Source organism: Cyprinus carpio, chromosome B13 (assembly GCF_018340385.1).
Source record: "Cyprinus carpio isolate SPL01 chromosome B13, ASM1834038v1, whole genome shotgun sequence".
In the NCBI taxonomy this organism is placed as follows: Eukaryota; Metazoa; Chordata; class Actinopteri; order Cypriniformes; family Cyprinidae; genus Cyprinus; species Cyprinus carpio.
The window spans coordinates 10,614,428-10,628,709 of NC_056609.1; the positions used below are offsets into that span (position 1 = coordinate 10,614,428).

At 35.6% G+C, this 14,282-nt stretch overlaps 1 pseudogene; it reads right to left on the minus strand.

Annotated features, from left to right (window-relative positions):
* Nucleotides 1–9,799: 9,799 nt before the first annotated feature.
* LOC122139396 lies at nt 9,800–10,973 on the minus strand (annotated as a pseudogene).
* Nucleotides 10,974–14,282: the final 3,309 nt, after the last annotated feature.

Sequence of the window (14,282 nt, forward strand, 5' to 3'; positions counted from 1 at the left end):
AAATTCCCCTTTGCACACTAAAGCATCAATTTCCTTATGGTAATTATCTGCGGGAATGGATGTGTCACTGGAGGGAGTCAGGCATGCTTGACATTTAGCCTCTTTATGTGGAAATGACAAAAAAATAAAAAATAAAAAAATAAGGGGCGGGAGGGAAATTAATCTCTCGGCCGAGTGAGTATGCTGAAGACCCTAAAGGACTGTCGCTGAATCAGTCATTATGTTTGTGACCCCATCTTTAAAATTGAGCCAATGATACGATGTAGACAAGAAAAAGATTAAGCTGAGAAAAGTGGAGAAAAATATAAAATGATCATGCCTCTAAATTTTGGAGAAGCTTTCTGAATGGTGGAGTTAGCTTGGTTGAAATAGACGTGCTAATACGTAGACTGGACAGAGGTTAAATGTCATAGGGGGTCAAAGGAGACTCTATAGCCCACGTTAATTGTTATTTTCTGATCTCTCTTCATGTTTACTGAAAACAGCTATTTTAGGTTTCGGAATCCATTTATTACAAAATATGAACATAGGCTCATTGGAAAAATTGTCTCTTGAACAACTCCAGGTGCATTGAACACTAGTTGCAGTAAAACACCAACAATGTGTATTCCTTTTTAAGCAAATTATTATTTCAGGGGAAGATTATTGATTATTAAATACTTATTTTGGTATGGTTTCTTGGGCAATTCTGTGTTATGATTTTAAAATACACAATACACATAAACATTTTAAGATTAGCATCACATAACCAGCTCCATATGCGTGGCTTTTCTGATATAGTAGTTAAACTTGCTCTGGAGCTCACCTGGTAAAGCATTGGTTTTGTGATGCAGAATGCTTGGATATGAGTCACAACACTTTATAAATTACTCAAAAATCTCTGAAGGCAAGCTAAAATGGTAGGCTATGGTAACTCATCTCACGGTTAACAGTATCGGTGTATGTGGTACATTATTTTCAAATGCAATTAAGCACATTAACCTTTTAGCGCCACTAATCTGACATTTCATTTCCAAACTGTTACGATGCATATGAAAACAAATGTCGCCAGATTCATCTGTTTCAGAGAAAACTGAACACATTTTAGCTACACTCACTGGACATTTTACTTTGAAAATGTCACAAAAAGGAAATATGTACAGAAATGTCACCAACGTCACATTTTTCCAGTGATGTTGTAAACATAGGTAACATTCAAGTCAACAAGAAATCAAAATTGACCCTATTTAGTTTATTAATACACATTTTTCCTGACTCTATTTGATGGAAGCCTGGTATTACTACAGAATAATAATAATAATAATAATTTAAAAAAAAAAAGGTAATCGTGACTTTTTATCTGATAATTCTGACTTTTCCCACCTCAGAATTGTGAAATATGAACATATAGTGAGATGTAAAATCTGAATTGTGAGTTTATATCTTGCAATTCTGGGTTTATATCTTACGTTTTTTTTTTTCAGAATTGCTAAAAAAAAAAAAGTTTGAGATAAAAAAATAAAAAAATAAAAATTATACACATATATATATTTTTTTCTTTATTCTGTGGCAGAAACGGCCTTCCATACAGTTTTGACTCTGTACTTCTTCTGTATCAACCACTTCTTCTGTATCAATGCTAAATCAATACCACAACAAATAAACCCCTGATGAAACTAAAGCTATAGATTTCATGATACTAAGTCATTCATTTACATTGAACTTTTAAACATGTTAACACTTTTAGATAGTTTTTTAAGAAAACTAAAAAAAAGACAAAAATAATAACATGTTAGAGCTGGGCTCAGTAAATTATGTGCAATTGATCAATGACTTTTGATTAACTGGATCTGATAAATTACAGACAACAGTCAAGTTCCAGTCACATTTAGAATTGTTCAAGGAATTTTCATGTGTGAAATTAAGTAATTTAAATACTAATCCACAATTCAAAATTTCATATGCGGTTGAAGATTTTCCCATGCAGATTTATTTTGCAACAGGTTCAAAAGGGCTACGTGGGTTCGTTTCACTGGCTAACAGAAAGTTTCTTGGTTTGAGAGTGACTTCTGTGTGAGCTGAGCTTCATACGTTTCTATTATTGACAATAGACAGCAAAATTTTGCAACTTTATAATGTCAAATTTAAGAAATGTATTACACTTCACTTCACACTTTACTACCAAACTGCAGGAATAGCTCTAAATCAATGTATGGTGTGATCTCTAAAATCCTCAGATATTACACGTGCTTCTTGTAGATGTAGATCTTAATATGAAAAGATAATTAGGAAAATCTCAGTAACATAAGAGGTTGTTTCAGCAGCTTACATTTATTGTGTTGAGCCTGTCTTATCTCAAGGTTTTCACTTTGTCTTACATGGGTTCATAGTGATGGGCTGAAGGTCATCTTAGAGATAGCACTTCAGACCCTCAGACAAAAGACTAGTCTGATCCCTTGTATTGGCCCCAAGATGGACGTTAATTATCAGTTAACCACATCACCATCTCTGGAAATACCACAGAGAGGGTTTTATTCCCACCATGGCTCAGCTGTCAAACCAACTGAAAACTCTGAATGTTTTCCCATAATGCAAAGCATAACTTAATGACATCTTATTTCCTCAACTCCATGTGTTCAACGTGAGGTTTATAATTTGAACACTGTTTAGGACTGTTTAGTTTTGAGCACTTTTCAGTCATAAGTTGCTTCATCTAGTTAGTGTTTTCTTTAACTGCTGGATTCAACTGAGCTGCTTCCAGAGCGGACTGTTTTCAACATAGTGCAAAGACGACAAAGGGGGAAACAGGAAACCAGCACGTTCCTATTTCCTGTAAGCAGGTGAAGCTGCACTGGTATTCTTTCTTTTATTCTCCAAACCACAGTTCTTGGGGTGCAAAACTAGAGCATTTCAGACAGAAACGCGTGTCTTTTGTTTTCTTTTAAGATAACAGGCAAAGTTTTATTTGCATTGCTATTGCTGCATAACCACAATGTAGCACTAAGCTCCACATGTACGTGTTTGTACGTGCTATTTGGATGAACCAAAGTAATAAAAGCATGCAAAAGAGGATCTGTGAGAAACTGATTCACTCATTTATCCGCATGGACACACATATAGTCAAATATGTAAGCCCACGCACGCCCAAAGCAAATGTTTAAGACAATGGCATAACCTCCACATTTTCAGAAGCACTCATCTAAATCAAGGGAAATTATGCTAATAAAGCAACTCATAATTCAGAGCTCAGAGAATCAATCACTGACATTGAATCTTTATAGATCTATTCACAAACACAGATTGGATTTCATGAAAAGGGAGACTTTCATTTCCCAAACTTCTTAATCATTTATTCTTCTCTTTCAGGAACATCTCATGCTTTTAGAGTTCTTTTATGGAAAGTACCAGGGCTTTGGGATGAAGGTAAGGGTTTCCTGGTGGGACAGTAGTGATCATTCCTGACAGAGGAGCCTTGTGTCTGTAGTCAGAGGTGCTCCAGTGGTCAAACACTGGTCCAAGTGGGAATGTTCAGATTAAAGGTATATTCTGGATTCAATCAACAGCACTTGTGGCATATTCCTGATAACTGATTACCACACACAAAAAATTGTTGATTACCACAAAACTTAACATTTGAATCTGTAAATGGTTAAATGCTCAATGTTTTAGTCACAAAGCCACAAAACATAATCAGTATCAAATAATACTCAAATTTTACCAGGAAAAAAATTATGTGCGTATAAAATATATGTAATATTATATAATATAAACTTTATACATACATATATATATATATACATATATATATATATATATATATATATATATATAAATATTATGAAGGCACCCAGCATGCAACTCTGAATGAATGGAGTTTTTTTTATTTGTGCTATTTACATTTTTTTGGTTCACTTTTAGTAGTATGTGTTGTTTGATTATTTTGTAATATTGGTTTATGTTCTAATTGTTGTTATTAATTTTTTTTTTGTATGTCGAGTACTGATGTCACATCTTTCAAAGATGTATCTTCACTACTAGTTGCCTCACTATTATGAAAGACCCATTCACAAACAGTTATGAATATGAAATAAATTTTATTGATTTATCTTCATGCTTAAATAATGTTAAACTAAAATCTTCATGTTCATGCTAATAATATCTTTACTAACTTAAAGTCAGGCAATTGATTTATTTCATATTCTAGCTTGTCATCACTTGTTTTCATTTGTCACACTTCTGATATTGACTAGATCAGAAATTTTAATATGAACATACAAGGTCAAATGTCCCAAACAAATAGTCACTAATCACCATTATGGTGACTTCAAAAAAATTACAGTAGCAGGACAACTTAATAAAGTGAATTCTCAGTAAAACAAGAGCATTACATTACTATGATGTTAGCATAATTCTGCTGATCATTCGGACATTTTAAAATGTACATTTTAACACATTCATTATGTGTCAGCTGTGTGCTTTAAAAAAGAAGAGTTTCATTCGCTTGTGTCTGATTTTCCATAAAGCAAGTAATGTCAGAGTCTGTGTCTTATGACACTCTCAAGTGATTGAGTGTTGCCAAAGCTGCAGAGGAATGAAAACCGTTTGGAGACATTTGAGTTATCACCAAATAAGGAGGAGGAGAAAGTTAGAGGAAGTTGTAAAGGTGCTGACTTTCTGCTGGAAGGAAAAGAGATGGGAGGCCTGTTTTATCGGCAAAGGAAACAGATTTCAGAGCACCGGTGACTCCAGGAAAATGGATCTGGGTTGAGTTAAAACCACGATTACCACCGGCTACAAGAGCAGCTCAGCTTTGGATAGGGCCATCTGGAGAGGTCTGCTCCAAAAAGACGGTAAACCAGCTCTTCTGGGGCCCAGCTAGGAAACACGTTTTCTAAAAAACCACCCGGTCCCTGGGTGAGGAGTTTGGTTTTCCTCCAGTGCTTCTCTTAAACACCTCCTCCTCCTTCTTCCTCTTTACTCGAGCTGCAGATGCCTCATTCCTACTCATTCTGAAAGCCGAGGACGTTTTGCCGTTGCAGACAGAGGGTGGAAGAGTGCCGATAGGCTGGTTTTGTTCCCAGTAGTGTCTGTCTGATTTGACTCTTCAGAAACCCACAAAAAATATCAGTGCCTCACGATTTTACCTGCCTTTTTAACTTATAAAAATTGAGAATTAAAATATATTTTTCAACTTTCTAGTCTTTATTCTTTAGGTCTACTTCATAAGATGACCTGAACTACATGAACTTTGTGAACATATCATGTTGGGGTCTACTGAGTGATGCTGTAAGTCACGGTTCATACACCTCCAGCCAGAGCCCATGCTGCACAGGGTTGAAGAGCTGTAAATCTAGGGCAGACACTGACAGAAGGGGAACATGGGGGAGATCGAAAAAATAAGTTTGACATTGCACATACTAAGGCAGAAACAGAGAAAGAGATCAGAAGATAAATGAATGCAGTAGTTGTGGGAAACGCCTCTTCAGAGTGATGCGCTTACTGCTACAGGGCATATTTATTAATGCAATATTTTTAAGAAAAAAAAAAAACCGACACAAATGCATGCAATGACACAGACTAGGCTTAATTTATTACCATTATCCATTAGATCATAATATGATCACCATTATGTTTTTAGCGGTGTGTGTGTGTGTGTGTGTGTGTGTGTGTGTGTGTGTGTGTGTGTGTATATATACAGTATAGTGTAATATATTATCTAGTTTAGACTAATAATTTATTACCAGTATCCATTAGATCATATGATCACCATTATGTTTTTAGTGGTGTGTGTGTGTGTGTGTGTGTATACACAATATAGTGAAATATATTATGTAGTATAGACTTATATATACTTATATATTCAGATATTACATTAAATATTAAATTATTAATATTCTTATTTATTTATAAAATTAGAAACAGAAACGTTGTCACAGAATTTGCATGTTTTGTGGTGTTGACCACAACAGTTAATCTACAGAAGACCTTTCTAAATACAAAGCGCTGCTGCCACCTACTGAGAAAAATTGGTCTTACAGGGAGGTGTAATGTAAGCAATATAATATAATATAATATATTTATTATTTATTGTGTAAGTATGGCTTAAACTGTGATTTGCATGAAAACATGCCCAGGTTATCAAAAATTAAATATATATATATATTTTTATGAGCTGTTTGTCACATAAGCATATATATATATATTTAAATTTTTTTTTTTATTTTTTTTTTTAAACTCTTTAACAAAGTACTATTAAAGGGGTCCTATTATGCTCTTTTACAAAGTCTTGATTTTGTTTTGTGGGTGTAGTAGAACAGACTCTCATACTAGGTTGTTTGAAAAACACTTCATTTTTCACATATTTTACATTATTACAACACCTCTCTCTCAGTCTGGCATGAATGGCTGGAATAGTTCCTGCATCAAATGAAGCCCGCCTTCTGAAATACGAAATGTGCTGTGATTGGTTACCTGGGCCAGTCTGTGTTGTGATTGGCTCCACACGGCGCCTGGTGGGGAAATGTCACGCCCCTTACAATAGCCACCTGTGAGCTTCAGTGTAAATATTGCGTCAAAATCAAATCAATTTGAGTGTGATTTAAACCCAGATGATTGTAAGTAACCACTCTAAGTTTGTCTGCCTTGGGAAAGCTACATTCACAAACACTCATTGCCTTCTCTAGTGCAGCTCAACCAGGTCTCGTCCCATTCATCAGTATCTGTGATTTCACAAAAGTAATTTCTGTTAAATAAAGTATCTCCTTTTGAAGTGGACTTTGAGATTTGTAAATTTGCAGATCTTTTTTATGCGCAAACAGCAACATTACAGACTAACTAAAGTTGAAAAAGTGGAAAAGCATAATAGGACCCTTTAAGCTTTTTCATATTGTGACAATATTTAATTGCAAATTAAGCACATTTCCCCTGCAAATAATAACCTAAAAAATGTACTGAAAAATAACTGTCAGCAACAATACACTGGAATGTATGCAACTGATTTGATTTGATTTGAGTAATTTATAATGTATACAGAATGTTAGTTTACTAGAGATCTCTAAGATCTCTGCATCTGGTTATCTGGCCTGATTTTGGACATGGACTGGTGCTGTTAATTGTAAACAATAGGCAGAAACAACACAAGTTTTAATACACAATCTGATATAATTCTGTAAATATACAGTGAAAGCTCAGACTCTTAGAATGAATAAATCTAAAATGAAAACAAAAGGATATCTGAATCACATACATACTAATGTTTTCCTTGCATTAAATGTGGCACGTAACTGATGTCTGTTCCAATGGGATCCAATGGCCTGAAAGCAATAAAATCTCTTAAAGGAATATTTCATCCTCAGGCCATCCAAAATGTATGAGTTTGTTTGTTCATAGCAACAGATTTGGAGTAATGTAGCATTACATCACTTGCTCACCAATGGATGCTCTGCAGGGAATGGATTCAGAAAGAAAGACAAAACAAACAAAAAAAAAAAAAACATCACAATAGTCCATAAATAATCCACACCACTCCAGTCCATCGATCTTGTAAAGCAAAAAGCTGTGTGTTAGGTTGAAAACCCAAACTCTTTTGGAATGCTTTTACTTGTATTTGTATTTTTTTTACTTGTATAAGACATTTTCACAAGACATTAATTGATGGACTGGAGTCATGTGGATTACTTTGGGATATTTGTGATGCTTTATCAGCTGTTTGCACTCTCATACTGACGGCACCCATTCACTGCAGAGGATCCACTGGTGAGCATGTGATGTAATGCTGAATTTTCCATGAAGAAAAAAAACTCACCGCCACAGCTCAGGTCTGCTGTAACACAAAGCGTGGACTCACAGGGTCAGCCATTTTCTCCAGAGTAGTTGTGGGTGGTTTGTGGCGAGGAGGTAACTTTGAGTCCCAGTCTACATCCTCATAAGCTCTTTACCAGATGACAATCAACACTCAGCTGGTATATTAGCTTATACATTCTCCTACTTTTGGTTATGTAACAAATAAGTAAATACATGGACATTAAATGCTGGTTTTAATTGAAATTACCATTGCACTGGTACAGAAACCTTTGGAAAAGTATCAGTTGGTCAAGTTGAGAGAGTCTTGGAAAATAAAATGTGGTAGCTGTGCTGTTGAGAGAGCTTTTAGAGCAACTAATCAGACTTTTGGGCTGCAGAGGTGTAGATGTATTGTCGAGCTGCCGTTATGCTATCAAAAAGAACAGATGGTTCTGCACCCTATAAAGGGATAGTGCAAAGACACAGTGGAAAGATGGCAATATTTTAGCAAATGCCCCATAGGCCTATAAAGGGTGACAAAATAGGAAAATATAAATTAGAAGTTTAGTTCTTTCTTGCTTTCAGTTCTTTCTTCAAACTGGAAATTTGTGTGTGATAACTCTATGCATGTGCTTTATTTCACATACAGTATGAAGCCATAACAAAAAAAAAAAAATATAAAAAATATATATATATATATATATATATATATATATATATATATATATATATATATATATATATATATATATATATATTTGTAAATTTAAAGGTACATTCTTAAAAATAAAGGTGCTTCGCGATGCCATAGAAGAAACTTTTTGTCTGAATGGTTCATTAGAGAACCTTTAACATCTGAAGAATCTTTCTGTTTCACAAAAGTTTCTTGGTGGCAAAAGAAGGTTCTTCAGATTATTAAAAGGTAAGAAAAACATGGTTCTTTAAAGAACCTTTGACTGAATGATTCTTTGTGGAACCAAAAATGGTTCTTCTGTGGCATCGCCGTGAAGAACCTTTTGAAGAACCTTTTGAAGCAACACAGTGTAATGTGTTACTTTACTAGTTACTTGAAAAAAGTAATCTGATTATGTAACTAGCGCTACTTGTAATGCGTTACCCCCAACACTGGCAGAGACTGTCCGTTTCCCCCTTCTGTCGTCCCATATCTATCTTCCCATTTACACATTGAAAGGGGTCGACACTAACTGTACACACGTGCATTCAAACTGTCAACTTTCTTTGAATGCTCAAGACATATTCATTAGATAAATACTGTAGCTAAAATAACAATGTTGTGCAGTAAATGGTAAAACTATTTGGTAAACTAAATGGTAAAACTAAATGGTAAAGCTACAAACCAGTGTTTAATTATGTCAATACATTTATTAAAACATATGTCAATACATATAAAACATATATTTGGTGTGCTGTCCGAGGTTGGGGCTCCAAGCTCAGAATTTGGCCCAGACTTAGAATACTCCCCCATCCTGTCATGGGTCCGAGGTGAGGGACGGCAAAAAATACAGTCCTCTTTCCATGCTGATTGGATTACCCATACATGCTCCTCCCAAACCTTGTTTAATAATCATCATGTAAACAGGGTCATTGTGTCACTAGTTAAACTTAAGAGACAGATCAGTCCAATTCATGAAAAAATTATTCAGATCTTATTAAATGAATCAACTAATAAAATTGAGCATTGCTACTTCTCTCATGTGCCAAGGAGAAGTCAGAAATTAACAGCTGAATAAGGAGGTCTGTTCCTCGCACAAAACAAGGTCTGTTCCTTGCAATAGTTTGGATTCTCAAAATACAGAAACACACCAACAAACTATTTTTTGATACCTTTATGGTGCTCTTGTTTTTGAGGATTAAAATCTGCAGCTACATTCGCAGTACCTGCATGTATAAAAGCGGCCAATATAAATTCTTCTCCTTTTCTCCTTTTATGTTCCAAGGAAGACAGAAAAGTCATATGGGTTTGGAACAACATGAGTAAATGATGACAGAATGCTCATTTTTGAGTGAAGTACTTCTTTAAAGCTCATTTCATATGAATAGTTAATGTTTAGTGCAGTAAAAGTGCTAAAGCTTCAAACAAACAGCATACAAGAGTATTATTACAGTAGCAGGGATGAATAATTGAGCATGTCTATGACTGGCCGCATTCATTTCATGGTTGTCCTGAGAGGGGTGTTTAATACTCTGTGCATTTGTCCAACCTGATAACAAAGCAGACGGAATTTGTTAATAAATATGTAAGAATCTAATACTGTTAAATTGCTTTTTGTTGCACACTGCTGCAGTCAGACCCAAACTTGTAAAGCAAAAAAAGATTGCAGTTAACACCGAGGTTTGCTTTCAATGCTGCCTCTGGTTTCATCCTGGAGTTCCACCTCTTGTGCTCTGATATGTCATATATCAGAGCTGAACGTCTGGTTGGAGGAGTCTGAGGCCTGTCTCGCATTCCTGCTGGAACTCACAGATCGGACGCAGTGTAAACCGTATCAATGAATGGGGTTTTGCTCTTTGCCACCGAAGCACCTGTGCCTCTGCACTCAGTTGACTGGAGCACAGATCTATTAGAGTCACATCTTCACGCATTGGAGCCAGAGGAGCTCTTTCCTCAGGCGGCTGGGCTGCATGATTGAATTTGGAGAAAGTACATCTGTCTGTCTCAACCATGCTCTCAAAGTCATCCCTTCCCTCTGGACCCTTCCCACAGGGCAGATTCATAAGTCTGCACAGCCACTTGCTCACTTCATCTGAACTCTCACAGGGCACCTTGAGAAGTCTTACATGATAAGGTTCTCCTTCCTCCTCCATTAATGATTTATAAAAGCAAACAATTAACCAATAAATAGAATTTATTTCCATTAATGCTGCATCACTCTTCTAGATGTAGTGTGGAATGTGGGACTATGCAGATGGAAACCACAGGTGTAATCATCAGCATCCGCTGTTGCCAGGAGACTGTGTCATTAGTTTGTCATTAGATTGCCTCCTGTGTCACTGCATTCAGCGGGAGGTCAAATTACTGGCATGTGTCTGTAAATTGACGCTGGATCTCTGAGCGAAGCCAAAACTCATTATTGAGTAGAATTACAGCGAGTTCTAGTTTTTAATCTAATTTGAATAGTAAAATGTGAATTAGTAGAAGGAATGATTATTAGTGAAAGTAATAAGCAATTAGAGTAATTAGTGGATTTGAATAGGCTACTAATGCATAAGGAAATGTGTATTTTTTTTAAAAACTAACAGCAATATCATGTAATGGTCACTAGGTGGAGACCTAGATCAGACAATTTGAGCTACGAAGGTGATTCACATTGTGATGGTGGTTCACATATCATTACTACACCCTAAGCATAACAGACACCCTTTGACAGTTTCACATGTCAAATTTAATATCTTTGTGAAGATATTTTCTATATACTGTATGAACAACAAAGTCTCTCAAAATTTAGGGTTTTCAGGCTGTATGACTATATCATAGGCTTGAATACTAATATCATATTTTATATAATGTACAACTTAAATGTTCTATATTGCCAGAATGAATTTCTATCTATCTATCTATCTATCTATCTATCTATCTATCTATCTATCTATCTATCTATCTATCTATCTATCTATCTATCTATCTATCTATCTATCTATCTATCTATCTATACATACATACATACATACATACACTTTCACTATGAGAATGTAGACCAAGTAAATATCAATGTTTATTATTCTTATTATTCTTCTTATTATTTTTTTTTATTAATGTTGCCTGTTATGTTCTGTTAGCACTGAGAAAAGAGAGGAGCTTGCTTTATTATGGTTAATAATTAAAAGCTCTGATGCATGATTTAAATGAATTTCATATGTAAAATCAAATAAATAAATGCTAGATTTTAATATGCACACTGCTTACAAACATTTTAGTCACAAGGCCTTCATCAGGCATTGTTTAAACATGAATAAGATTAGTATTGTGTGAGATTCATAATTTTTGTTATTTTTCCTATGCATCTGCTTATATGATTCCAGTGGCATTCATTTATAGATTTAAATAAAAATATTAAAAAATAAAGCTAGCTCTAGACTACAGTTAGCATACCAAAATGTATATTCTTTAGTGTTATAAGTCTATGGTGTGTTGGTCTCTGATCTGTATGTTCACTGAAGCAAAATGTATCTCATACAGTCTGTATCAGTGGCCAAAGATTAGTAGATGGTTGGCTTGATAAAAATGGTCAAATGCAATATTCTTCTTTACACTTGTTTATAAAAACAGCTCTGGCATTAATATGGTTGTGTGTGCTTGCGTTCTTGATGAGAATGCCCTTGTATATCTGGGTGTCACAGCGTGGTACTGATGACGGTGATAAGCGCTGATAGCTGATGTTAAACTCGGGCCTTCGTTAACATAAACACCCAACAAACATGCAGAGAGCTGTATGGACTGGAAACGGCGGGTTAAAAATAGTCCAATTAGAATTATTGGACAATGTTGCACTGCATGTAAAACACCCCCGCCTTCCCGTTTAATTATGTTGAAAAATATCTCAGTTCCGGTTCAAGAGAGTGAGAAAAATCCAAAAACAGTAAGTCAGCACAGTTTTCAGTGGAAGTTCAAATTCAGACACTCCCTTTAATAATTCACACCCTTTTATAGTGCTTGCTTTGTTCCAAAAGAAATGAAAGCTAGATACTGTATCTCAGGCTTTATGTTCTTTACTGCAGAAAACAGACCGTAAGTCCTGCTTGACTCAGTGTAACCTCAAATATAAAGCTTCAAGGCTGAATATTAATCATTTTCCTTTACAAGCTTTCTAAAAAAAAAAAAAAAAAAAAAAAAAAAAACCTTGCCGCTTATATTACTTGCACAAGTCCAGATTTGAAATGCACCAGGAAAAGGAAATCACATGTGACACAATCAAAGACTTGTCAGCTAACTAGTGACCGGTGAAAAACTCATGCTCACCAATGCAAAAAAATATGCAATGAGATGGTGCTCATTAAGATGTGAAAGCAGACCAGAATACAAGACCAGTTTCTGATGGTTAATTGAATTAATCAAGGGCATTTGACAGTCATTTAACAGTCATTTATGTTATTTATGCTTCAATTTGCATTTTCGTTCAGTAATGCACATACTGTGTGTTTGAAGACACAAACAACCGCAGTGGTGTTTGCAGAGACGTAAACAAATTCCTCTGTAAACAATTAAGAATTAATGCTTCACTCTAGGCCTAGAAATGCCATAGAGTGCTGCTCACTTCTATAAAATATTGCACTCCTGAATGAACTCCATCCAAAACACGACCTGCAATTTGTGTTGTTTTTTTTATCTTCCTGGGTCTGTGTGCACACTAATTGGCCATATTATCCCTGACAAGAACAGTGTGATGACATTTTTGCAACACCATTGGTAAAAGACTCCTGAGGCATTTGGATAAACCAGTGTTACATGATCCATGAAAGCGGCGCCCCGGGCCAAACAAGAATTCACCAGGAATGTGCAATATAGACGCTTCTTCACGTTTCCAAATAATATGCTAAAAACATGTGACATGTTTTGCGTTAACATCAGCGTGGCTATTCCATTTAATTAATGCTCGATCCTTAATTTATTTGTTCTCGCGCTCTTTCGCTAGAGGTTCATTCAGTATGGGAGCTCTTAATGAATTAGAACATCTTTGGTGCTTGGAGATGAAAGTATTTTTGGCAGGGATATGGGTATTTTTAGTCCAAGAAATAATTTTCTTCAGAGAGAGAAAGGGAAAGGGGGAGAGTAAGATAGAGCGAGAGTGCCATGTTACTGAAATCTGGCTATTAGTCTGCTTGTCTGCTCCCTCCTTTCCTTCGCAGGCCCTGACATTATTTAAATAGCCGCACACCCATCCCATGGTGCCCAGCCGTGCACTAGAGTGGCTAATTTGGGTAAGCCTCATTCATTTAGAAAAAGAAATGCAACTGTATATCTTATAAGATGACATGAGAGAAGGGAAAAGAAAGGGTAAAAGAAAGGGATGAAAAAGGAGTGAGAGCAGCTGCGGTGGAGTTTGTTAGTCAAGCCTACATACTGTCAATGTATAAACCTGGGTTATGGTTTCTTCAAAATTATAATTGGTTTTAGAGCTTGCAAGCCCCATCCACCACACTCCAAACTTGAATGGCTTTCTGCGGAAAATAAAAGTAGACATTTTAAAGAATGTTGGGGTCCAAACAAAATTGAACCTCATTGATTGTATGAATTTCATTGTATGACAGCCTTCAAACCTAAAGGTTTTTAAAATTTTGTAAAGTTTAAAGTTTGTCTCGATGAACTTGTAAGTTACCACTTACAGTATTTTTCAATTTTCTGTGATATTTATTTCTGGGTTGTGTGTGTTTATTTTCTTTTTGGCCAGGGTTCTTTTTGGCTGCGTCCTGTTAATTAGACAACAGACCCAGGATGGACGCTGACCTGCAGTGACGCCTGGGACTGTGAAAAAGAAAGTGGGAGACTGTGAGTGCAAGTGTGA